This window comes from Salvelinus alpinus, chromosome 27 (genome assembly GCF_045679555.1).
Source record: "Salvelinus alpinus chromosome 27, SLU_Salpinus.1, whole genome shotgun sequence".
NCBI classification, from domain to species: domain Eukaryota; kingdom Metazoa; phylum Chordata; class Actinopteri; order Salmoniformes; family Salmonidae; genus Salvelinus; species Salvelinus alpinus.
In genome coordinates this window covers 14205390-14232889 of record NC_092112.1, presented here as the reverse complement: position 1 = coordinate 14232889, position 27500 = coordinate 14205390, and the positions used below count along the sequence as shown (strand labels likewise).

At 45.5% G+C, this 27500-nt stretch overlaps 1 protein-coding gene across 2 annotated transcripts in view; it reads left to right on the top strand.

The window, feature by feature from the left end:
• LOC139556022 (coiled-coil domain-containing protein 85C-A-like) overlaps window positions 1-27500 on the top strand; it is a 107528-nt gene that overhangs the window by 13455 nt on the left and 66573 nt on the right. The window lies entirely within an intron of this gene.

Here is a 27500-nt window from a genome sequence, read left to right as displayed (position 1 = left end):
TTCACAATTCCTGACATTTAATCAGAGTAAAGATTCCCTGTCTTAGGTCAGTTAGGATCACCACTTTATATTAAGAATGTGAAATGTCAGAATAATAGTAGAGAGAATGATTTATTTCAGATTTGATTTCTTTCATCACATTCACAGTGGGTCAGAAGTTTACATACACTCAATTATTCTTTGGTAGCATTGCCTTTAAATTGTTTAACTTGGGTCAAACGGTAGCCTTCCACAAGCTTCCCACAATAAGTTGCGTGAATTTTGGCCCATTCCTCCTGACAGAGATGGTGTAACTGAGTCAGGTTTGTAGGCCTCCTTGCTCGCACACGCTTTTTCAGTTCTGCCCACAGAATTTCTATGGGATTGAGGTCAGGGCTTTGTGACGGCCACTCCAATACCTTGACTTTGTTGTCCTTAAGCCATTTTGCCACACCTTTGGAAGTTTGCTTGGGGTCATTGTCCATTTGGAAGATCCATTTGCGACCAAGCTTTAACTTCCTGACTGATGTCTTGAGATGTTGCTTCAATATATCCACATAATTTTCCTACCTCATGATGCCATCTATTTTGTGAAGTGCACCAGTCCCTCCTGCAGCAAAGCACCCCCACAACATGATGCTGCCACCCCCATGCTTCACAGTTGGGATGGTGTTCTTCGGCTTGCAAGCCTCCCCCTTTTTCTTCTTCTGACGATGGTCATTATGGCCAAACAGTCATATTTTTGTTTCATCAGACCAGAGGACATTTCTCCAAAAAGTACGATCTTTGTCCCCATGTGCAGTTGCAAACCGTAGTCTGGCTTTTTTATGTCGGTTTTGGAGCAGTGGCTTCTTCCTTGCAGAGCGGCCTTTCAGGTTATGTCGATATAGGACTCGTTTTACTGTGGATATAGACACATTTGTACCTGTGTCCTCTAGCATCTTCACAAGGTCCTTTACTGTTGTTCTGGGATTGATTTGCACTTTTCGTACCAAAGTACGTTCATCTCTAGGAGACAGAACACGTCTCCTTCCTGAGCGGTATGATGGCTACGTGGTCCCATGGTGTTTATACTTGCGTACTATTGTTTGTACAGATGAACGTGGTACCTTCAGGCGTTTGATATCAGATATCAGGAGGATAGAATTATGGTTAGATTTGCCAAATGGAGGGCGAGGGAGAACTTTGTGCGTGTCTCTGTGTGTTGAGTAAAGGTGGTCTCATGTTTTTTTCCCCTCTGGTTGCACATGTGACATGCTAGTAGAAATGAGGTAAATCTGATTCAATGTCTCCTGCATTAAAGTCCCCGGCCACTAGGAGCGCCGCTTCTGGATGAGCATTCTCTTGTTTTCTTATGGCCTTATACAGCTCATTTAGTGTGGTCTTAGCGCCTGCAACGGTTTGTGGTGGTAAATAGACGGCTACGAAAAATATAGATTACTTCCTTAATACTAGAGATCGCGCAGCATCTGTTATTGACAAATAGACACAGACCACCGCTCGTCTTACCGAAGGTTGCTGATTTCTCTTGCCGATGCACGGAAAACCCAGCAAACTTGATATTATCCATGTCATCATTCAGCCATAACTCGGTGAAACATAAGATATTATAGTTTTTGATGTCCCGTTGGTGATTGCACGTTCGCCAGTAGGACGGATGGTAAAGGCGGATTATCCACTCGACGACGAATTCTCATGAAGCACCCGGATCTGCGCCCCCTGTATCGGCGTTTCCTCTTCATGCGAGTGATGTGGATTTGGGCCTGGTCCGGGAGGAGACGTAAATCTTTCGCCTCCGATTCATTAAAGAAAAAATATTTGTCCAGTCCGAGGTGAGTAATCGCCGTTCTGATGTACAGAAGCTCTTTTCGGTCATAAGAAACAGTAGCAGCAACATTTACAAAATAATTTACAAAAAAAGTTACAACGCCCTCGAAACGGCAGCCATCCCCTCCGGCACCAGTCTCAAGGTGTCTGTCTGTCTGTCTGTCTGTCTGTCTGTCTGTCTGTCTGTCTGTCTGTCTGTCTGTCTGTCTCTGTCTGTCTGTCTGTCTGTCTGTCTGTCTGTCTGTCTGTCTGTCTGTCTGTCTGTCTGTCTGTCTGTCTGTCTGTCTGTCTGTCTGTCTGTCTGTCTGTCTGTCTGTCTGTCTGTCTGTCCGTCCGTCCGTCCGTCTCGGGCTCCCGAGTGGTGCAGTGGTCTAAGGCAATGCATCTCAGTGCTAGAAGTGTCATTACAGACTCCTTGGTTCAAATCCAGGCTGTATCACAACTGGCTGTGATTGGGAGTCCCATAGGGCGGCACACAATTGGCCCAGCATCGTCCGGGTTTGGCCGGTGTAGGCCGTCATTGTAAATAAGAATTTGTTCTTAACTGACGTGCCTAGTTAAATATATATATATATATATATTAAATTCTGTTACTCTGTATTCACCACAGGACATGAGTCAGCATCTCACATTCACCTGTCTCACCTATTGCCTCTAGCTCCCCTCCACAGTCATTCAGTCTGTATTAGTTGAACTGTGTTGGTGTGTAATGCCACACCTTGAGAAGGTGAGGCTATTCACTCACATGGCTCAGCTGTGTGGCAACTCTCCTGTGAGCCTAGCCTACCTGAATGGGCTTCTCTCCAGTTAAAAAAAGTCATTAAGTCAGCAAAGACAAGTGGCAGTGATTCATTGAGAAGCAGAGAGTCTATAGAGACACTCAGTCTGTGTACATGTTCTGTTGAACAAATAGGCCTGAAGGAAAGAGAACGGAGATGGAGTAACTAAATATGTTAAAAGCACTGCTCAAGTATTCATGGTTTATTACAACACTACAAATTCTGGTTAACTTTTTTTTTTTTTTAAGCTGCCTATTTAGTTTTCAATTTCCCCATTAGACTATTACTACTATGCTTATAAGATAAACATTTGGAAGATATCAAACATCACCAGTCAAACAAAACATTGAGTTTCATTGTGTACTTTTTTCATATGGATTTCACAGCAGTGTTGTTTTCCATTCTGCTCTCTGTCATCTAGTCATCTAGTTCTGACTGGTTGGGGCAGAAACAGAAACAGACAGGATGTTTCTACTGCTCGTATCCTGTTTATCCAGCCTTAGACACATTATTCTGCCTTCAGACTTCAGTATTCTTAGACTCTGCTAAATATGTGTATGTGACCAATACAATTTGATTTGTTTTTCAGTGGTCCATTTGTCATGGTAATGTGTACTGCCTCACCTCAAGGCTGGTACAGTACACTACATCACTGACTAGGACTCGCCCCACCTCAAGGCTTGTACAGTACACTACAGTACTGACTAGTCCTCGCCTCACCTCCGCCTCACCTCAAAGCTGGAACAGTACACTACATCACTGACTAGTCCTCGCCTCACCTCAAGGCTGGTACAGTACACTACAGTACTGACTAGTCCTCGCCTCACCTCCGCCTCACCTCAATGCTGGTACAGTACACTACAGTACTGACTAGTCCTCGCCTCACCTCAAGGCTTGTACAGTACACTACAGTACTGACTAGTCCTCACCTCACCTCAAGGCTTGTACAGTACACTACAGTACTGACTAGTCCTCGCCTCACCTCAAGGCTTGTACAGTACACTACAGTACTGACTAGTCCTCACCCCACCTCAATGCTGACACAGTACACTACATCACTGACTAGTCCTCGTCCCACCTCAAGGCTGGTACAGTACACTACAGTACTGACTAGTCCTCGCCTCACCTCAAGGCTGGTACAGTACACTACAGTACTGACTAGGCCTCGCCTCACCTCAAGGCTGGTACAGTACACTACATCACTGACTAGTCCTCGTCCCACCTCAAGGCTGGTACAGTACACTACAGTACTGACTAGTCCTCGCCTCACCTCAAGGCTGGTACAGTACACTACATCACTGACTAGGCCTCGCCTCACCTCAAGGCTGGTACAGTACACTACAGTACTGACTAGTCCTCGCCTCACCTCCGCCTCACCTCAATGCTGGTACAGTACACTACATCACTGACTAGTCCTCGCCTCACCTCAATGCTGGTACAGTACACTACAGTACTGACTAGTCCTCGCCCCACCTCAAGGCTTGTACAGTACACTACAGTACTGACTAGTCCTCGCCTCACCTCAAGGCTGGTACAGTACACTACATCACTGACTAGTCCTCGCCTCACCTCAATGCTGGTACAGTACACTACAGTACTGACTAGTCCTCGTCCCACCTCAAGGCTTGTACAGTACACTACAGTACTGACTAGGCGGTCCTGTTTATATGCGAGATAGAGAGACCCACAGGGAGCCATAGAAGATGAAGACACAGATCAACAGAGGGAACCTCTCAGCTGGGTATTGTAGAAAACACACAACCTGTCTGTCAGGATATCACACAGGTTGCATTCCTGGACAAACAATGGTGGAAGTGGGTCTCTCATCAACCACCCAGTCCATAAACCACCCAGCCCATAAACCACCCAGCCCATAAACCACCCAGCCCATAAACCACCCAGTCCATCAACCACCCAGTCCATCAACCACCCAGTCCATAAACCACCCAGTCCATAAACCACCCAGCCCATAAACCACCCAGTCCATAAACCAACCAGTCCATAAACCACCCAGTCTATCAACCACCCAGCCCATAAAACACCCAGTCTATCAACCACCCAGCCCATCAACCACCCACCCCATCAACCACCCACCCCATAAACCACCCAGTCCATAAACCACCCAGTCTATCAACCACCCAGCCCAAAAACCACCCAGCCCATAAACCACCCAGCCCATAAACCACCCATCCCATCAACCACCCATCCCATCAACCACCCAGCCCATCAACCACCCAGCCCATCAACCACCCAGCCCATAAACCACCCAGTCCATAAACCACCTAGCCCATCAACCACCCAACCCATCAACCACCCTGTCCATCAACCACCCAGCCCATAAACCACCCATCCCATCAACCACCCAGCCCATCAACCACCCAGCCCATAAACCACCCAGTCCATAAACCACCCAGCCCATAAACCACCCACCCCATAAACCAACCAGTCCATAAACCACCCAGTCTATCAACCACCCAGCCCATAAACCACCCAGTCTATCAACCACCCAGCCCATCAACCACCCACCCACCCATCAACCACCCACCCCATAAACCACCCAGTCCATAAACCACCCAGTCTATCAACCACCCAGCCCATAAACCACCCAGCCCATAAACCACCCAGCCCATAAACCACCCATCCCATCAACCACCCATCCCATCAACCACCCAGCCCATCAACCACCCAGCCAATAAACCACCCAGCCCATCAACCACCCAGTCCATCAACCACCCAGCCCATAAACCACCCAGCCCATAAACCACCCAGCCCATAAACCACCCAGCCCATCAACCACCCATCCCATCAACCACCCAGCCCATCAACCACCCAGCCCATCAACCACCCAGCCCATAAACCACCCAGTCCATAAACCACCTAGCCCATCAACCACCCAGCCCATCAACCACCCTGTCCATCAACCACCCAGCCCATAAACCACCCAGCCCATCAACCACCCAGCCCATCAACCACCCAGCCCATAAACCACCCAGTCCATAAACCACCCAGTCCATAAACCACCCATCCCATCAACCACCCAGCCCATCAACCACCCAGCCCATAAACCACCCAGCCCATAAACCACCCATCCCATCAACCACCTAGCCCATAAACCACCTAGCCCATCAACCACCTAGCCCATCAACCACCCAGCCCATAAACCATAGCCAGTGAGGAGTAGAGTAATTATACTAGTCCAGATGACAGACTACTGAATGTATTGATATACTGTGTGAGACTGATCAGAGTATATAGGCTATAAGTTAAATTACTCAATTACCTACTGGATAGATACTGTAGATTTACAGTACCAGTCAAAAGTTTGGACACATCTACACATTTCATGCTTTTTCTCTATTTTTACTATTTTCTACATTTTAGATGTATTCGACTTCACCTGTTTACTAACCACCTGTCCTGGCATTCATCATTACGCGCACCTGGCATTCATCATTACGCGCACCTGGCATTCATCACGTGCGCACCTGCGCTTCATCATTAGGCACACCCGGACTCCATCAATAGGCACATCTGGACTCCATCACTTCACTGATTACCTCCCCTATTTATGTCACCTCCTTAGTTCCATTCCCCAGGCAGTATTGACTATGTGTTTCATGTCTATACGCTTCTCGTGTTTCTTGTATTGGGCTATGTTTCCGTTTATTATTAAACTCACCACCTGCACTTGCTGACAAGATAAAAATCTGTCATTCTGTCCCTGAGCAAGGCAGTTAATCTGCTATTCCAAAAGTCTTGAAGGAGTTCCCACATATGCTGAGCACTTGTTGGCTGCTTTGCTTTTCCTTCACGCTGCGGTCCAATTTCTACCAGCATGTTAAATGTGCAACCAGAGTAGAGGTCGACCGATTAATCGGAATGGCCGATTAATTAGGGCCGATTTCAAGTTTTCATAACAATCGGAAATCGGTATTTTTGGACGCCGATTATTATTATTGTTTTACACCTTTATTTAACTAGGCAAGTCAGTTAAGAACACATTCTTATTTTCAATGACGGCCTAGCAACGGTGGGTTAACTGCCTTATTCAGGGGTAGAATGACAGATTTTTACCTTGTCAGCTCAGGGATTCAATCTTGCAACCTTACGGTTAACTAGTCCAACGCTCTAACCACCTGCCTCAAGAGGAGCCCGCCTGTTACGCGAATGCAGTAAGAAGCCAGGTTAAGTTGCTAGCTAGCATTAAACTTATCTTATAGAAAACAATCAATCAATCAATCATAATCATTAGTTATAACTACACATGGTTGATGATATTACTAGTTTATCTAGCGTGTCCTGCGTTGCATATAATCGATGCGGTGCGCATTCGCAAAAAAGGACTGTCGTTGCTCCAACGTGTACCTAACCATAAACATCAATGCCTTTCTTAAAATCAATACACAGAAGTATATATTTTTAAACCTGCATATTTAGCTAAAAGAAATCCATGTTAGCAAGCAATATTAACCAGGTGAAATTGTGTCACTTCTCTTGCGTTCATTGCACGCAGAGTCAGGGTATATGCAACAGTTTGTCCGCCTGGCTCATTGCGAACTGATTTGCCAGATTTTTACGTAATTATAACATAACATTGAAGGTTGTGCAATGTAACAGGAATATTTAGAGTTATGGATGCCACCCGTTAGATAAAATACGAAACGTTTCCCGTATTTCACTGAAAGAATAAACGTTTGGTTTTCGAGATGATAGTTTCCGGATTCGACCATATTAATGACCTAATGCTCGTATTTCTGTGTGTTATTATGTTATAATTAAGTCTATGATTTGATAGAGCAGTCTGACTGAGCGATGGTAGGCACCAGCATGCTCGAAAGCATTCATTCAAACAGCACTTTCGTGCGTTTTGCCAGCAGCTCTTCGCAATGCTTCAAGCATTGCGCTGTTTATGACTTCAAGCCTATCAACTCCCGAGATTAGGCTGGTGTAACCGATGTGAAATGGCTGGCTAGTTAGCGGGGTGCGCGCTAATAGCGTTTCAAACGTCACTCGCTCTGAGACTTGGAGTAGTTGTTCCACTTGCTCTGCATGGGTAACGCTGCTTCGAGGGTGGCTGTTGTCGATGTGTTCCTGGTTCGAGCCCAGGTAGCGGTGAGGAGAGGAATGGAAGCTATACTGTTATACTAGCAATACTAAAGTGCCTATAAGAACATCCAATAGTCAAAGGTATATGAAATACAAATCGTATAGAGAGAAATAGTCCTATAATTCCTATAATAACTACAACCTAAAACTTCTTACCTGGGAATATTGAAGACTCATGTTAAAAGGAACCAGCAGCTTTCATATGTTCTCATGTTCTGAGCAAGGAACTTAAACGTTAGCTTTCTTACATGGCACATATTGCACTTTTACTTTCATTTACATTACATTTAAGTCATTTAGCAGACGCTATATACTTTCTTCTCCAACACTTTGTTTTTGCATTATTTAAACCAAATTGAACATGTTTCATTATTTATTTGAGGTTAAATTGATTTTATTGATGTATTATATTAAGTTAAAATAAATGTTCGGCCTCCCGGGTGGCGCAGTGGTCTAGGGCACTGCATCGCAGTGCTAGCTGAGCCACCAGTGTCTCTGGGTTCGCGCCCAGGCTCTGTCGCAGCCGGCCGCGACCGGGAGGTCCGTGGGGCGACGCACAATTGGGCTAGCGTCGTCCGGGTTAGGGAGGGTTTGGCCGGTAGGGATATCCTTGTCTCATCGCGCTCCAGCGACTCCTGTGGCGGGCCGGGCGCAGTGCGCGCTAACCAAGGGGGCCAGGTGCATGGTGTTTCCTCCGACACATTGGTGCGGCTGGCTTCCGGGTTGGAGGCGCGCTGTGTTAAGAAGCAGTGCGGCTTGGTTGGGTTGTGCTTCGGAGGACGCGTGGCTTTCGACCTTCGTCTCTCCCGAGCCCGTACGGGAGTTGTAGCGATGAGACAAGATAGTAATTACTAGCGATTGGATACCACGAAAATTGGGGAGAAAAGGGGATAAAAAAAAAAAACTAAAAAATAAAAAAAAGTGTTCATTCAGTATTGTTGTAATTGTCATTATTACAAATACATTTTTAAAAATCGGCCGATTAATCGGTATCGGCTTTTTTTGGTCCTCCAATAATCGGTATCGGTATTGGCTTAATCATAATCATAAAAATCATAATCGGTCGACCTCTAAACCAGAGTGGAAAAAACTATAGACCACCTTTACTCAACACACAGAGATGCGTACTAAGCTGTCCCTCACCCTCTACTTAGCAAATCTGACCATAATTCTATCCCCCTGATTCCTGCTTACAAGCAAAAACTAAAGCAGGAAGCACCAGTGTTTCAGTCAATAAAGAAGTGGTCAGATGACACAGATGCTAAGCTACAGGACTGTTTTGCTAGTGCAGACTGGAATATGTTCCGGGATTCTTCTGATGGCATTGAGGAGTACATCACATTTTATCCAAGTAAAAATTCCCTGTCTTAGGTCAGTTATGATCAACACTTTATTTTAAGAATGTGAAATGTCAAAATAATAGTAGGGAGAATGATTTATTTCATCACATTCCCAGTGGGTCAGAAGTTTACATACACTCAATTAGTATTTGGTAACATTGCCTTTAAATTGTTTAATTTGGGTCAAACGTTTTGGGTAGCCTTCCACAAGCTTCCCACAATAAGTTGGGTGAATTTTGACCCATTCCTCCTGACAGAGCTGGTGTAACTGAGTCCGGTTTGTAGGCCTCCTTGTTCGCACACGCTTTTTCTGTTCTGCCCACACATTTTCTATGGGATTGAGGCCAGGGCTTTGTGATGGCCACTCCAATACCTTGACTTTGTTGTCCTTAAGCCATTTTGCCACAACGAAGTATACTTGGGGTCATTGTCCATTTGGAAGATCCATTTGCGACCAAGCTTTAACTTCCTGACTGATGTCTTGAGATGTTGCTTCAATATATCCACATAATTTTCCTACCTCATGATGCCATCTATTTTGTGAAGTGCACCAGTCCCTCCTGCAGCAAAGCACCCCCACAACATGATGCTGCCACCCCCATGCTTCACAGTTGGGATGGTGTTCTCCAGCTTGCAAGCCTCCCCCTTTTTCTTCCAAACATAACGATGGTCATTATGGCCAAACAGTTCTATTTTTGTTTCATCAAACCAGAGGACATTTCTCCAAAAGGTACGATCTTTGTCCCCATGTGCAGTTAAAAACCGTAGTCTGTCTTTTTTATGTTGGTTTTGGAGCAGTGGCTTCTTCCTTGCTGAGCGGCCTTTCAGGTTATGTCGGTATAGGACACGTTTTACTGTGGAAAAATATACTTTTGTACCTGTTTCCTCCAGCATCTTCACAGGGTCCTTTGCTGTTGTTCTGGGATTGATTTGCACTTTTCGCACCAAAGTACGTTCATCTCTAGGAGAGAGAACACGTCTCCTTCCTGAGCGGTATGATGGCTGCGTGGTCCCATGGTGTTTATACTTGCGTACTATTGTTTGTACAGATGAACGTGGTACCTTCAGGCGTTTGGAAATTGCTCCCAAGGATGAACCAGACAATTATTTTTCTGAGGTCTGATTTCTTTTGATTTTCCCATGATGTCAAGCAGAGGCACTGAGTTTGAAGGTAGGCCTTGAAATACATCCACAGGTACACCTCCAATTGACTCAAATGATGTCAATTACCCTATCAGAAGATTCTAAAGCCATGACACAATTTTCTGGAATTTTCCAAGCTGTTTAAAGGCACAGTCAATTTAGTGTATGTAAACTTCTGACCCACTGGAATTGTGATACAGTGAATTATAAGTGAAATAATCTGTCTGTAAACAATTGTTGGAAAAATTACTTGTGTAATGCACAAAGTAGATGGCCTAACTGACTTGCCAAAACTATAGTTTGTTAACAAGGAATTTTTGGAGTGGTTGAAAAACGAATTTTAATGACTCCAACCTAAGTGTATGTAAACTTCTGACTTCAACTGCATACCCCAACCAGAAGCCAAACAGGGAAAGCATCAATACAAGACTACGATCGAATAGTACTACACTGGCTCCGACGCATGTCGGATGTGGCAGGGCTTGCAAACTATTACAGACTACAAAGGGAAGCACATCCACGAGCTGCCCAGTGACACGAGCCTACCAGACGAACTAAATCACTTCTATGTGTTATTTCTATGCTCGCTTTGAGGCAAGCAACACTGAAGCATACATGAGAGCATCAGCTGTTCCGGACGACTGTGTGATCACGATCTCCGTAGCCGATGTGAGTAAGACCTTTAAACAGGTCAACATTCACAAGGCCGCAGGGTCAGACGGAATACCAGGACGTGTACTCCGAGCATGCGCTGACCAACTGGCAAGTGTCTTCACTGACATTTTCAACCTGTCCCTGACTGAGCCTGTAGTAACAACATGTTTCAAGCAGACCACCATACTCTCTGTGTCCAAGAACACTAAGGTAACCTGCCTATATGACTACCGACCCGTAGCACTCACGTTTGTGGCCAAGAAGTGCTTTGAAAGGCTGGTATTGGCTCACATCAACACCATCAACACCATTATCCCAGAAACCCTAGACACACTCCAATTTGCATACCGCCCCAACAGATTCACAGATGATGCAATCTCTATTGCACTCCACACTGCCCTTTCCCACCTCAACAAAAGGAACACCTATGTGAGAATGCTATTCATTGACTACACCACAGCGTTCAACACCATAGTACCCTCAAAGCTCATCACTAAGCTAAGGACCCTGAGACTAAACACCTCCCTCTGCAACTGGATCCTGGACTTCCTGATGGGCCACCCCCAGGTGGTAAGGGTAGGTAACAACACATCTGTCACTCTGATCCTCAACACGGGGGCCACTCAGGGGTGCATGCTCAGTCCCCTCCTGTTCTCTCTGTTCACTCATGACTGCATGGCCAGGCACTACTCCAACAGGAGACTGAAAATATTTGGCATGGGTCCTCAGATCTTTAAAACGTTCTACAGCTGCACCATCGAGAGTATCCTGACTGGTTGCATCACTGCCTCTTGTAGCAACTGCTCAGCCTCTGACCGCAAGGCACTACAGAGGGTAGTGCATACGGCCCAGTACATCACTGGGGCCAAGCTTCCTGCCATCCAGGACCTCTACACCAGGCGGTGTCAGAGGAAGGACCTAAAAATTGTCAGAGACTCCAGCCACCCTAATCATAGACTGTTCTCTCTGCTACCGCACAGCAATCGGTACAGGAGCACCACGTCTAGGTCCAGAGGCTTCTAAACAGCTTCTACCTCCAAGCCATAAGACTCCTGAACAGACAATCAAATGGCTACCCAGACTATTTGCATCCCCCCCCTTTTACGCTGCTGCTACTCTCTGGTTATTATCTATGCATAGTCACTTTAAATCTACCTACATGTACATATTCCCTCAATTACCTCGACTAACCGGTGCCCCCATACATCGACTCTGTACCGGTACCCCCTGTATATAGCCTCGCCATTGTTATTATTTAAAACATTTTACTTATATTTTTCTTAACTGCATAGTTGGTTAAGGGCTTGTCAGTAAGCATTTCACAGTAAGGTCTACTACACCTGTTGTATTCGGCGTATGTGACATTTTATTTTATTTGAAGGCCTGATTCATGCAGTCTCCTCTGAACAGGTGATGTTGAGATGTCTGTTATTTGAACTCTGAAGCATTTATTTGGGCTGCAATTTCTGAGGCTGGTAAGTAAAATGAACTTATCCTCTGCAGCAGAGGTAACTGTGGGTCTTCCTTTCCTGTGGCGGTCCTCATGAGAGACAGTTTCATCATAGCGCTTGATGGTTTTTGCAACTGCACTTGAAGAAACTTTCAGAGTTCTAGTAATTTTCCGTATTGACTGACCTTCATGTCTTAAAGTAATGATAGACTGTCGTTTCTCTTTTCTTATTTCAGCTGTTCTTGCCATAATATGGACTTGGTGTTTTACCAAATAGGGATATTTTCTGTATACCACCCCTAGCTTGTCACAACATAACTGATTGACTTAAAGGCATTAAGAAGGAAATAAATTCTACCAATTAACTTTTAACAAGGCATACCTATTAATTGAGATGATTTCCATGTGAATACTTCCTGAAGCTGGTTGATGGAATGCCAAGAGTGGGCAAAGCTGTCATCAAGGCAACCGATGGCTACTCTGAAGAGTCTAAAATACACTGCTCAAAAAAATAAAGGGAACACTTAAACAACACAATGTAACTCCAAGTCAATCACACTTCTGTGAAATCAAACTGTCCACTTAGGAAGCAACACTGATTGACAATAAATTTCACATGCTGTTGTGCAAATGGAATAGACAAAAGGTGGAAATTATAGGCAATTAGCAAGACACCCCCAAAAAAGGAGTGATTCTGCAGGTGGTGACCACAGACCACTTCTCAATTCCTATGCTTCCTGGCTGATGTTTTGGTCACTTTTGAATGCTGGCGGTGCTCTCACTCTAGTGGTAGCATGAGACGGAGTCTACAACCCACACAAGTGGCTCAGGTAGTGCAGTTCATCCAGGATGGCACATCAATGCGAGCTGTGGCAAAAAGGTTTGCTGTGTCTGTCAGCGTAGTCTCCAGAGCATGGAGGCGCTACCAGGAGACAGGCCAGTACATCAGGAGACGTGGAGGAGGCCGTAGGAGGGCAACAACCCAGCAGCAGGACCGCTACCTCCGCCTTTGTGCAAGGACGTGCACTGCCAGAGCCCTGCAAAATGACCTCCTGCAGGCCACAAATGTGCATGTGTCTGCTCAAACGGTCAGAAACAGACTCCATGAGGGTGGTATGAGGGCCCGACGTCCACAGGTGGGGGTTGTGCTTACAGCCCAGCACCGTGCAGGACGTTTGGCATTTGCCAGAGAACACCAAGATTGGCAAATTCGCCACTGGCGCCCTGTGCTCTTCACAGATGAAAGCAGGTTCACACTGAGCACATGAGCACATGTGACAGACGTGACAGAGTCTGGAGACGCCGTGGAGAATGTTCTGCTGCCTGCAACATCCTCCAGCATGACCGGTTTGGCGGTGGGTCAGTCATGGTGTGGGGTGTCATTTCTTTGTGGGGCCGCACTGCCATTAGGTACCGAGATGAGATCCTCAGACCCCTTGTGAGACCATATGCTGACATATGCACATTTGTGGCCTGCTGGAGGTCATTTTGCAGGGCTCTGGCAGTGCACCTCCTTGCACAAAGGCGGAGGTAGCGGTCCTGCTGCTGGGTTGTTGCCCTCCTACGGCCTCCTCCACGTCTCCTGATGTACTGGCCTGTCTCCTGGTAGCGCCTCCATGCTCTGGAGACTACGCTGACAGACACAGCAAACCTTTTTGCCACAGCTCGCATTGATGTGCCATCCTGGATGAACTGCACTACCTGAGCCACTTGTGTGGGTTGTAGACTCCGTCTCATGCTACCACTAGAGTGAGAGCACCGCCAGCATTCAAAAGTGACCAAAACATCAGCCAGGAAGCATAGGAATTGAGAAGTGGTCTGTGGTCACCACCTGCAGAATCACTCCTTTTTTGGGGGTGTCTTGCTAATTGCCTATAATTTCCACCTTTTGTCTATTCCATTTGCACAACAGCATGTGAAATTTATTGTCAATCAGTGTTGCTTCCTAAGTGGACAGTTTGATTTCATAGAAGTGTGATTGACTTGGAGTTACATTGTGTTGTTTAAGTGTTCCCTTTATTTTTTTGAGCAGTGTATATTTTGATTTGTTTAACACTTTTTTGTTTACTACATGATTCCATGTGTTATTCCGTGGTTTTGATGTCTTCACTATTATTCTACAGTGTTGAAAATAGTAAAAATAAAGAAAAACCCTTGAATGAGTAGGTCTGGCCAAACTTTTGACTGGTACTGTACATATGTACGTATGTCATGCAAAGAGCAAGTGATTCCTGGGAATCTTGTGCTCAGTACTGTAGGGTAGTTTCTCTCTATCTCTATCTCGCTCTCTCGCTCTTTATCATTCAGTCTCTCTCTCTCTCTCTCTCTCTCTCTCTCTCTCTCTCTCTCTCTCTCTCTCTCTCTCTCTCTCTCTCTCCTCTCCTCTCCTCTCCTCTCCTCTCCTCTCCTCTCTCTGTGGGGCGGATGGATGGATCCCCCACGCCTGGCCTAGGAGCCAGTGGAGTGGAGGGAGAGAGATGGGGATGAGGAAGGGGTGGAGGAAGGGGATGGGTGTGGTGGGGTTTGGCAGCACACTGGTTGACCAACTGAGCATGACATCATCTCCAGAGGTGTGTTGGTTTCATGGTTCAATGGATGTTGCCTGAATTTTAGAACTATAAGAAAAATGTGACACACAGGGTGCGGTCACAATGACACATCCTTAGTGAACCTATATCTAAGTATGCCAGTGTGTTACCTATTGAATATAATCATCAGTCGTCATGGTGACATTATAATGTGAGAGAACACAAGGTAGCAGATGAAAATAGTCTTGATCTAGTTAAAGTGATACATTAATCTTTCAGCAGCACAAAATGTTCAGGACCTCTTTATACCCTGTCCTTGGTGGGCTATAAACACCATGGTTTTGATGAGTGTAGCAGAATGCAGTGGTCGAGACGAGGCCATCACATCGATCTCTGGCCTGCTGTGTTGGGATGAGATGAGATAGAGAATAGAAAGGTGTCGATGATGGGGCCACGGTGGCACGGTGACAAACAAGTCTCTAGTTGGCTGGCTACACACTGTAAACCATGACCTCAGCAATACCCATTCTGTCTATTAGACACGGTAAACCATGACCTCGGCAATACCCATTCTGTCTGGCAGACACACTTCAGGTGACCTTTAGAGAAACGGCCAGCCAGCCAAAAGTCAGCAAGTTGTCGTCCTCAGGAGGACCCTATGTGGCATATTTTTACTTGTCAGCTTTTTCGATCGCAAAGTTTTTGAATAGGAGTCACTCAGCATAGTCTACACCTAACCTTCACCTTGAATTGAGATAATATGCAGATTTAAGGTTGTCCTCTCCTCCAGAGGAATGTCAAGGTGGCACAACGTTGTAAGACTCGAGTCCTCTCAAAAAAACTCTACACTCTTAGATGAAAAGGTGCGATCTAGAACCTAAAAGGGTTCTTCGACTGTCCCCATTGGAGAACCCTTATTGGTTCCAGGTTAAAAGGTTACCTGATACCAAAAACTGTTCTACCTGGAACCAAAAAGGTTTCTACTGTGGGGACAGTCGAAGAACCCTTTTGGAAACCTTTTTTCTAATAGTCTAGTGTTGTGCTAATTAGTGTAGAAACAGTTGCCTCGTTTTCATGTTTTATACATCTTTATACATATGTTGGAGCTCTGGAGACCTCCAGGTAACAGCAGATGGTCAGAGCAGAGAGCTAACCTACAAGTTCCTTCACATCTGAATAGAGCAGAGAGCTAACCTACAAGTTCCCTCACATCTGAAGAGAGCAGAGAGCTAACCTACAAGTTCCTTCACATCTGAAGAGAGCAGAGAGCTAACCTACAAGTTCCCTCACATCTGAAGAGAGCAGAGAGCTAACCTACAAGTTCCTTCACATCTGAAGAGAGCAGAGAGCTAACCTACAAGTTCCTTCACATCTGAAGAGAGCAGAGAGCTAACCTACAAGTTCCCTCACATCTGAAGAGAGCAGAGAGCTAACCTACAAGTTCCTTCACATCTGAAGAGAGCAGAGAGCTAACCTACAAGTTCCCTCACATCTGAAGAGAGCAGAGAGCTAACCTACAAGTTCCTTCACATCTGAAGAGAGCAGAGAGCTAACCTACAAGTTCCCTCACATCTGAAGAGAGCAGAGAGCTAACCTACAAGTTCCTTCACATCTGAAGAGAGCAGAGAGCTAACCTACAAGTTCCTTCACATCTGAAGAGAACAGAGAGCTAACCTACAAGTTCCTTCACATCTGAAGAGAGCAGAGAGCTAACCTACAAGTTCCTTCACATCTGAAGAGAGCAGAGAGCTAACCTACAAGTTCCCTCACATCTGAAGAGAACAGAGATCTAACCTACAAGTTCCTTCACATCTGAAGAGAGCAGAGAGCTAACCTACAAGTTCCTTCACATCTGAAGAGAGCGGAGAGAAAAAGAGTGAGTGAAAGAAAGAGAACGCGAGAGAGAGACTAGGTTTATTCTGCTCTATTCAGTGGTCCTCCAGAGTAGCTGAATGCTTCTCGTAAATTATCATGTACATCAGAGGTGATTATTAGTTCATGCACCTTGGCTGGACTGGGAAGTGATGACAGTCTTACCTTCCCTTTAGCTGCAAAAAAACCCAAATAGGGTGCAGTTTGGAATGCAACCTAGATGATATATAGGATGCAGTTTGGAATGCAACCTAGATGATATATATGATGCAGTTTGGAATGCAACCTAGATGAGGATTTTGGGTTCTGTTTGGAATGGAACCTAGATGATATATATGATGCAGTTTGGAATGCAACCTAGATGAGAAATATGATGCAGTTTGGAATGCAACCTAGATGAGAAATAGGATGCAGTTTGGAATGGAACCTAGATGAGAAATGGGGTTCTGTTTGGAATGGAACCTAGATGAGAAATAGGGTTCTGTTTGGAATGGAACCTAGATGAGAAATAGGGTTCTGTTTGGAATGGAACCTAGATGAGAAATGGGGTTCTGTTTGGAATGGAACCTAGATGAGAAATAGGGTTCTGTTTGGAATGGAACCTAGATGAGAAATAGGATGCAGTTTGGAATGGAACCTAGATGAGAAATGGGGTTCTGTTTGGAATGGAACCTAGATGAGAAATGGGGTTCTGTTTGGAATGGAACCTAGATCAAAGCAAATCAAATGTTATTTGTCACATACACATGGTTAGCAGATGTTAATGCGAGTGTAGCGAAATGCTTGTGCTTCTAGTTCCGACAATGCAGTAATAACCAACAAGTAATCTAACCTAACAATTCCACAAATCTAACCTAACTACTACCTTATACACACAAGTGTAAAGGGATAAAGAATATGTACATAAAGATATATGAATGAGTGATGGTACAGAACAGCATAGGCAAGATGCAGTAGATGGTATAGAGTACAGTATATACATATGAGATGAGTAATGTAGGGTATGTAAACATAAAGTGGCATAGTTTAAAGTGGCTAGTGATACATGTATTACATAAAGATGGCAAGATGCAGTAGATGATATAGAGTACAGTATATACATATGAGATGAGTAATGTAGGGTATGTAAACATTATATTAAGTGGCATTGTTTAAAGTGGATAGTGGTACATTTTTACATAATTTCCATCAATTCCCATTATTAAAGTGGCTGGAGTTGAGTCAGTATGTTGGCAGCGGCCACTAAATGTTAGTGGTGGCTGTTTAACAGTCTGATGGCCTTGAGATAGAAGCTGTTTTTCAGTCTCTCGGTCCCTGCTTTGATGCACCTGTACTGACCTCGCCTTCTGGATGATAGCGGGGTGAACAGGCAGTGGCTTGGGTGGTTGTTGTCCTTGATGATCTTTATGGCCTTCCTGTGACATCGGGTGGTGTAGGTGTCCTGGAGGGCAGGTAGTTTGCCCCCGGTGATGCGTTGTGCAGACCTCACTACCCTCTGGAGAGCCTTACGGTTGTGGGCGGAGCAGTTGCCGTACCAGGCGGTGATACAGCCCGACAGGATGCTCTCGATTGTGCATCTGTAGAAGTTTGTGAGTGCTTTTGGTGACAAGCCGAATTTCTTCAGCCTCCTGAGGTTGAAGAGGCGCTGCTGCGCCTTCTTCACAACGCTGTCTGTGTGGGTGGACCAATTCAGTTTGTCCGTGATGTGTACACCGAGGAACTTAAAACGTTCCACCTTCTCCACTACTGTCCCGTCGATGTGGATAGGGGGGTGCTCCCTCTGCTGTTTCCTGAAGTCCACAATCATCTCCTTTGTTTTGTTGACGTTGAGTGTGAGGTTATTTTCCTGACACCACACTCCGAGGACCCTCACCTCCTCCCTGTAGGCCGTCTCGTCGTTGTTGGTAATCAAGCCTACCACTGTAGTGTCGTCCGCAAACTTGATGATTGAGTTGGAGGCGTGCATGGCCACGCAGTCGTGGGTGAACAGGGAATACAGGAGAGGGCTCAGAACGCACCCTTGTGGGGCCCCGGTGTTGAGGATCAGCGGGGTGGAGATGTTGTTACCTACCCTCACCACCTGGGGGCGGCCCGTCAGGAAGTCCAGGACCCAGTTGCACAGGGCGGGGTCGAGACCCGGGGTCTCGAGCTTGATGACGAGTTTGGAGGGTACTAAGCATTCTCACATAGGTATTCCTCTTGTCCAGATGGGTTAGGGCAGTGTGCAGTGTGGTTGCGATTGCGTCGTCTGTGGACCTATTGGGTCGGTAAGCAAATTGGAGTGGGTCTAGGGTGTCAGGTAGGGTGGAGGTGATATGGTCCTTGACTAGTCTCTCAATGCACTTCATGATGACGGAAGTGAGTGCTACGGGGCGGTAGTCGTTTAGCTCAGTTACCTTAGCTTTCTTGGGAACAGGAACAATGGTGGCCCTCTTGAAGCATGTGGGAACAGCAGACTGGGATAAGGATTGATTGAATATGTCCTTAAACACACCAGCCAGCTGGTCTGCGCATGCTCTGAGGACGCGGCTGGGAATGCCGTCTGGGCCTGCAGCCTTGCGAGGGTTAACACGTTTAAATGTTTTACTCACCTCGGCTGCAGTGAAGGAGAGCCCGCAGGTTTTGGTAGCGGGCCGTGTCAGTGGCACTGTATTGTCCTCAAAGCGAGCAAAAAAGTTATTTAGCCTGTCTGGGAGCAAGACATCCTGGTCCGCGACGGGGCTGGTTTTCTTTTTTGCTCGCTTTTTTGCATTCCAAACAGAACCCAAGATGAGGTCTTGGGTTCTGTTTGGAATGCAACCATAGAGACATTTAAACGGGTGAAGAGTGAGCCATCTGGAATTGATTGTTGAGAAGTGAAACTGTTGTTTCTATCTTCAGGAAGGGTTGTTGAATTGTTACCTCGATCTGGTTTACTGAACAGTCATTTCCTCTTGCTGCTCTACAGCCCGCTTTCATTCTTCCAGGTGCCAAGAGTAGACTGGAACTTTCTGGAAACACTTTCTGTTTTCATTTAAGTTGAGCCAGACCTTAAGTCAGACATTTCTCTCTAACTATAATTTCCCTTGTATTACCTAATGAGATTAAGGAAGTTGGGTTTTGGGTGGCGAAGGGTCAGGGGTCAGGGTTTGGAGTGGGGATCTCTTCTCTCTGACTTGTTCCAGGAGTTCCAACAGTGGATTAGTCCTGTTTCTGCAACTTGGACAGCAAAAGCAATGGCATTCTGTTTTGATTTGAGTCAGCCCTAGCCTGGCTTCCAGACGTTGTGCTCCCCCTGTGGGGGTCTTATAAGAGTTTGTGGGGTTGTTGGGTTCGTAGTGTCTCCCTCTTTTGCCTTGGGAATGCTTGGCCATCTGGCTAGGGGTATTGTTCTCCAGACAAAGCAGAGGAAGGACTTTAAACGCCTGTCCACTGCCTGCTCAGAAAACCAAGCTCGGGAATCGAGGTGAAAGCGTTTGTCTTCTCCAGTACATCAAGCAGTCATCCCTTTATCAGTCATCCCTTTAATTCATCCCTCTATCCCTCTGTATGTTTGAGAGTTTTACAGGCCATTCAGATTGCAGCTCAGAGCAGAGAAGAGCAGGCTCTCAGCAGACACACTCACACAGCCTTCCCCAGAGAACTCTGTCTCTCAGCAGACACTCACACAGCCTTCCCCAGAGAACTCTGTCTCTCAGCAGACACTCACACAGCCTTCCCCAGAGAACTCTGTCTCTCAGCAGACACTCACACAGCCTTCCCCAGAGAACTCTGTCTCTCAGCAGACACTCACACAGCCTTCCCCAGAGAACTCTGTCTCTCAGCAGACACTCACACACTCTGTCTCTCAGCCTTCCCCAGAGAACTCTGTCTCTCAGCCTTCCCCAGAGAACTCTGTCTCTCAGCCTTCCTCAGAGAACTCTGTCTCTCAGCAGCAGGCTTCTATTAAGTAATGAAAACAAAGGAGAAACAATCAAAATGTCATAATATCAAGGTAGTTCATCTCTGTGTAGCCTAGAGGAAGGAAAGACGAAAGACTTCATAGAACAAAGGGGCTATAGAACGAAGTCAACATCAATTTATTATACATTTGTTCTGTGCTATTTGGATGGTGTTTGATGATGATTTTGTGTAACCAACACCAGAACAGTCAAATCACTCATATGAAACTATTTAACCCATTACAGTCCAAGCCCTGACTATGCCTGAGGTGGGGTTCTACTAAGCTATATGGAATTGTTTTAAGAAGGTCGTACCAATGATCATTTAGCTACATGTATTTAACCCCTGATTTTTGGCACTAAACGGTCTCCGTATATACTTCCATTCATTTTTTTCAACTGGTACCGGGGGACGTTCAGATGAGTCTAGTGAGTGGCGTGTTTTCATGGATGCCAAGGGAAGCCAGGCTTCTCCAAAAAATTGACCAAGAAAAAAATAGATTAATAATTTATCTTTCGTCTCTCTGTTTCATAATTTTCCTTTAGTTCTCAAGAGGCTGAATGTATCTAACCGGAGAATGCATCCGAGCTAGCGAACAGCGCCCCCTCTGTCTCTGTATGTGTAGGCCATCTATCTGATGCTGTCTGGTCCAAAAGAGTATGACATTGTTGCTGCCCGTAGCATTGAATGCAAGGGAAGCCAGCGAACATTTGACCTCCCTTGATAAAAAATTGTATAAAATAATAGCCAATCAGTGTTGAGCTAAACTGAGTGAGCTCAGTTTTGAATGATCCTGGCGCACCAAAAAAAGTGTCAAGTGAAGCCAGTTTGGATTTGACGTCTCTCCTATCAAATCGCATCGAGAGCATACGTTATTGACAGAAACAACTTGACTTGTTGCATCTCGTTGTGTTGTTGTTCTCCAGTGGCTAGCTAACTAAAATTGTCCTTTCCTAAATGTATCCATGGATGGAGATAGGGATTTGGACTTGTGGTTTTACTTAATTCTCTGTACTGGACGATGATTATAATGGCGATTGTGATCCAATCATGAATTCATACATTGTGCCCCTGGACTGAGAGGATGGAAGTTCAATATGTCGCTAGATGTAGAAGGCTAATGTTAAGTAGCTAGCGTTGCCCATGAATGGAAGTTAGGCTAGCGAGCAAGCATTTTAGCCATGTAGCCGAAGACAACAAAACATGTAAGCGTGTACTGTATGACAGCGATAGACTGTTTCATCAACATGAAAGAGAGGAGGATGGTATTGGTGTTTCTCTACCAGTAGGGTGAGTCAACATGTTTTTACTACTTACACGGGCACGCACACACACACACATCAGAAACATGGACATCATATTTAGCGTACGTTGATTGGAATAAATCGTTTTTGGTATCTTTTAGTTGTCACTGTATTAGACTAAGCGTAGGTGATTTGATGATGTTGAAGTTTAAATAGCTCTGGAATAGTGGAGTCAGCTCCTGTTTTCTTTGCGACTTGTGGTAACTCTCCTTGTTGTTTAGTGGTCCAGAAATGTTGAAAACATTAACTTGCTTGACCATGCTGTTTGTTACATACAATATGCTTTGTTGAAAACCAAGCTTCACCAGACAGATGTTGCTCTCTGGTTTTGTGATGAAACAAAGGTGTGGTTGAATTTATTCTGCCACTGTGTCTTCTTATTGTCTCTGTGTCTTCTTATTGTCTTAGGCCTATACAGTTGAAGTCGGAAGTTTACATAGACTTAGGTTGGAGTCATTAAAACTCGTTTTTCAACCACTCCCAAAAAATTCTTGTTAACAAACTATAGTTTTGGCAAGTCGGTTAGGACATCTACTTTGTGCATGACACAAGTAATTTTTCCAACAATTGTTTAAAGACAGATTATTTCACTTATAACTCACTGTATCAGGTGCTTCTGTAACAGTATAACTTTACGTCCGTCCCCTCGCCCATACCCGGGCGCGAACCAGGGACCCTCTGCACATATCAACAACAGTCACCCACGAAGCATCGTTACCCATCGCTCCACAAAAGCCGCGGCCCTTGCAGAGCAAGGGAAACCACTACTTCTAGGTCTCAGAGCAAGTGACGTCACCGATTGAAAGGCTATTAGCGCGCACCACCGCTAACTAGCTAGCCATTTCACATCCGTTACACTTCTACACCTGCATTGCTTGCTGTTTGGGGTTTTAGGCTGGGGTTCTGTACAGCACTTTGTGGCATAAGCTGATGTAAGAAGGGCTATATAAATACATTTGATTTGATTTGATCACAATTCCAGTGGGTCAGAAGTTAACATACACTGAGTTGACTGTGCCTTTAAACAGCTTGGAAAAGTCCAGAAAATTATGTCATGGCTTTAGAAGCTTCTGATAAGGTAATTGACATACTTTGGGTCAATTGGAGGTGTATCTGTGGATATATTTCAAGGCCTACCTTCAAACTGAGTGCCTCTTTGCTTGACATCATGGGAAAATCAAAAGAAATCAGCCATGACCAAAGAAAAAAATTGTAGACCTCCACAAGTCCGGTTCATCCTTGGGAGCAATTTCAAAACGCCTGAAGCCAACTGACATTTACTCCTGAGGTGCTGACTTGCTGCACCCTCGACAACTACTGTGATTATTATTATTTGACCATGCAGGTCATTTTTGAACATTTTAACATCTTGGCCATGTTCTCTTATAATCTCCACCCGGCACAGCCAGAAGAGGCCTGGCCACCCCTCATAGCCTGGTTCCTCTCTAGGTTTCTTCCTAGGTTTTGGCCTTTCTAGGGAGTTTTTCCTAGCCACCGTGCTTCTACACCTGCATTGCTTGATGTTTTAGGCTGGGTTTCTGTACAGCACTTTGAGATATCAGTTGATGTAAGAAGGGCTATATGAATAAATTTGATTTGAAGGTACCACATTCATCTGTACAAACAATAGTACACAAGTATAAACACCAAGAGACCACGCAGCCATCATACCGCTCAGGAAGGAGACGCGTTCTGTCTCCTAGAGATGAACGTACTTTGGTGCGAAAAGTGCAAATCAATTCCAGAACAACAGCAAATGACCCTGTGAAGATGCTGGAGGAAACAGGTACAAAAGTATCTATATCCACAGTAAAACGAGTCCTATATCGACATAACCTGAAAGGCCACTCAGCAAGGAAGAAGCCACTGCTCCAAAACCGCTATAAATAAGCCAGACTACGGTTTGCAACTGCACATGGGGACAAAGATCGTACTTTTTGTAGAAATGTCCTCTGGTCTGATGAAACAAAAATAGAACTGTTTGGCCATAATGACCATCGTTATGTTTGGAGGAAAAAGAGGGAGGCTTGCAAGCCGGAGAACACCATCCCAACTGTGAAGCACGGGGGTGGCAGCATCATGTTATGGGGGTGCTTTGCTGCAGGAGGGACTGGTGCACTTCACAAAATAGATGGCATCATGAGGAGGAAAATGATGTGGATATATTGAAGCGGCATCTCAAGACATCAGTCAGGAAGGAAGTTAAAGCTTGGTCGCAAATGGGTCTTCCAAATGGACAACGACCCCAAGCATACTTCCAAAGTTGTGGCAAAATGGCTTAAGGACAACAACGTCAAGGTATTGGAGTGGCCATCACAACGCCCTGACCTCAATCCCATAGAAGATTTGTGTGCAGAACTGAAAAAGCGTGTGCGAGCAAGGAGGCCTACAAACCTGACTCAGTTACACCAGCTCTGTCAGGAGGAATGGGCCAAATCCCCCCCCCCCCCCCCCCCCCCACACACACACACACACACACACACACACACACACACACACACACACACACACACACACACACACACACACACACACACACACAGACAATCTGAAGCGAGTCCCAACAGCGTAGCCTACATCAGACATGGAGATATTAAGGTCACTGTGGACACTAGTCTCACCTGTGCCAGTTTACAGGATGATGTGATCAAAATGTAAATGCCTTTAGAGTATAAAGACAACAGGCTGTTTCTACCCCCAGGGATTTAGTCTCCATGGACATTGTAAAGAGCTTATAGGGGAAAAGCCATAATAGAAAATGCCTGGATCGGATCATTGTGAAAAGGCTGTTTCTCTGAGTGGTTAGGTCTACAGCTGACCATGTGGTTAGGTCTACAGCTGACCATGTGGTTAGGTCTACAGCTGACCATGTGGTTAGGTCTACAGCTGACCATGTGGTTAGGTCTACAGCTGACCATGTGGTTAGGTCTACAGCTGACCATGTGGTTAGGTCTACAGCTGACCATGTGGTTAGGTCTACAGCTGACCATGTGGTTAGGTCTACAGCTGACCATGTGGTTAGGTCTACAGCTGACCATGTGGTTAGGTCTACAGCTGACCACGTGGTTAGGTCTACAGCTGACCACGTGGTTAGGTCTACAGCTGACCACGTGGTTAGGTCTACAGCTGATCACGTGGTTAGGTCTACAGCTGATCACATGTTTAGGTCTACAGCTGATCACGTGTTTAGGTCTACAGCTGACCATGTGGTTAGGTCTACAGCTGACCACGTGGTTAGGTCTACAGCTGATCACGTGGTTAGGTCTACAGCTGACCACGTGGTTAGGTCAACAGCTGATCACATGTTTAGGTCTACAGCTGATCACATGGTTAGGTCTACAGCTGATCACATGGTTAGGTCTACAGCTGATCACATGGTTAGGTCTACAGCTGATCACATGGTTAGGTCAACAGCTGATCACATGTTTAGGTCTACAGCTGACCACATGGTTAGGTCTACAGCTGATCACATGTTTAGGTCAATAGCTGATCACATGTTTAGGTCTACAGCTGACCACATGGTTAGGTCTACAGCTGATCACATGTTTAGGTCTAGAGCTGATCACATGTTTAGGTTTACAGCTGATCACATGGTTAGGTCAACAGCTGATCACATGTTTAGGTCAACAGCTGATCACATGTTTATGTCTACAGCTGATCACATGTTTAGGTCAACAGCTGATCACATGGTTAGGTCTACAGCTGACCACGTGGTTAGGTCTACAGCTGATCACATGTTTAGGTCTACAGCTGATCACATGTTTAGGTCAACAGCTGATCACATGTTTAGGTCAACAGCTGATCACATGTTTAGGTCTACAGCTGATCACATGTTTAGGTCAACAGCTGATCACATGTTTAGGTCTACAGCTGATCACATGTTTAGGTCAACTGCTGATCACCTGGTTAGGTCTACAGCTGATCACATGTTTAGGTCAACAGCTGATCACATGTTTAGGTCAACAGCTGATCACATGTTTAGGTCTACAGCTGATCACATGTTTAGGTCAACTGCTGATCACCTGGTTAGGTCTACAGCTGATCACATGGTTAGGTCAATAGCTGATCACATGTTTAGGTCAACAGCTGATCACATGTTTAGGTCAACAGCTGATCACATGTTTAGGTCAACTGCTGATCACCTGGTTAGGTCTACAGCTGATCACATGGTTAGGTCAATAGCTGATCACATGTTTAGGTCAACAGCTGATCACATGTTTAGGTCTACAGCTGATCACATGGTTAGGTCAACAGCTGATCACATGTTTAGGTCTACAGCTGACCACGTGGTTAGGTCTACAGCTGATCACATGTTTAGGTCTATAGCTGATCACATGGTTAGGTCTATAGCTGATCACATGTTTAGGTCTACAGCTGACCACCTGGTTAGGTCTACAGCTGATCACGTGGTTAGGTCTACAGCTGATCACGTGGTTAGGTCTACAGCTGATCACGTGGTTAGGTCTACAGCTGATCACATGGTTAGGTCAACAGCTGATCACATGGTTAGGTCTACAGCTGATCACATGGTTAGGTCTACAGCTGACCACATGGTTAGGTCTACAGCTGATCACATGTTTAGGTCTACAGCTGATCACATGGTTAGGTCAACAGCTGATCACATGTTTAGGTCTACAGCTGATCACATGGTTAGGTCTACAGCTGATCACATGGTTAGGTCTACAGCTGACCACATGGTTAGGTCTGCAGCTGATCACATGTTTAGGTCTACAGCTGATCACATGGTTAGGTCTACAGCTGATCACATGGTTAGGTCTACAGCTGACCACATGGTTAGGTCTACAGCTGACCACATGGTTAGGTCTACAGCTGATCACATGGTTAGGTCAACAGCTGATCACATGTTTAGGTCTACAGCTGATCACATGGTTAGGTCTACAGCTGATCACATGTTTAGGTCTACAACTGATCACATGGTTAGGTCAACAGCTGATCACATGTTTAGGTCTACAGCTGATCACATGGTTAGGTCTACAGCTGATCACATGGTTTGGTCTACAGCTGACCACATGGTTAGGTTTACAGCTGATCACATGGTTAGGTCTACAGCTGATCACATGGTTAGGTCTACAGCTGACCACATGGTTAGGTTTACAGCTGATCACATGGTTAGGTCTACAGCTGATCACATGGTTAGGTCTACAGCTGACCACATGGTTAGGTTTACAGCTGATCACATGGTTAGGTCTACAGCTGACCACATGGTTAGGTCTACAGCTGATCACATGTTTAGGTCTACAGCTGATCACATGGTTAGGTCTACAGCTGATCACATGGTTAGGTCTACAGCTGATCACATGGTTAGGTCTACAGCTGACCACATGGTTAGGTTTACAGCTGACCACATGGTTAGGTCTACAGCTGATCACATGGTTAGGTCTATAGCTGATCACATGGTTAGGTCTATAGCTGACCATGTGGTTAGGTCTACAGCTGTGAGCTATCTTATGTATTAACTACAATCTCCTACTAGCTTAAACACTAGGCCCCCATGCTAGAAGGCAACGCTAGACAGCCAACCTCTAGGGACCTAGAGAGAGATAGAGAGAGGTTGGAGAGAATGAAGTGAAACATAT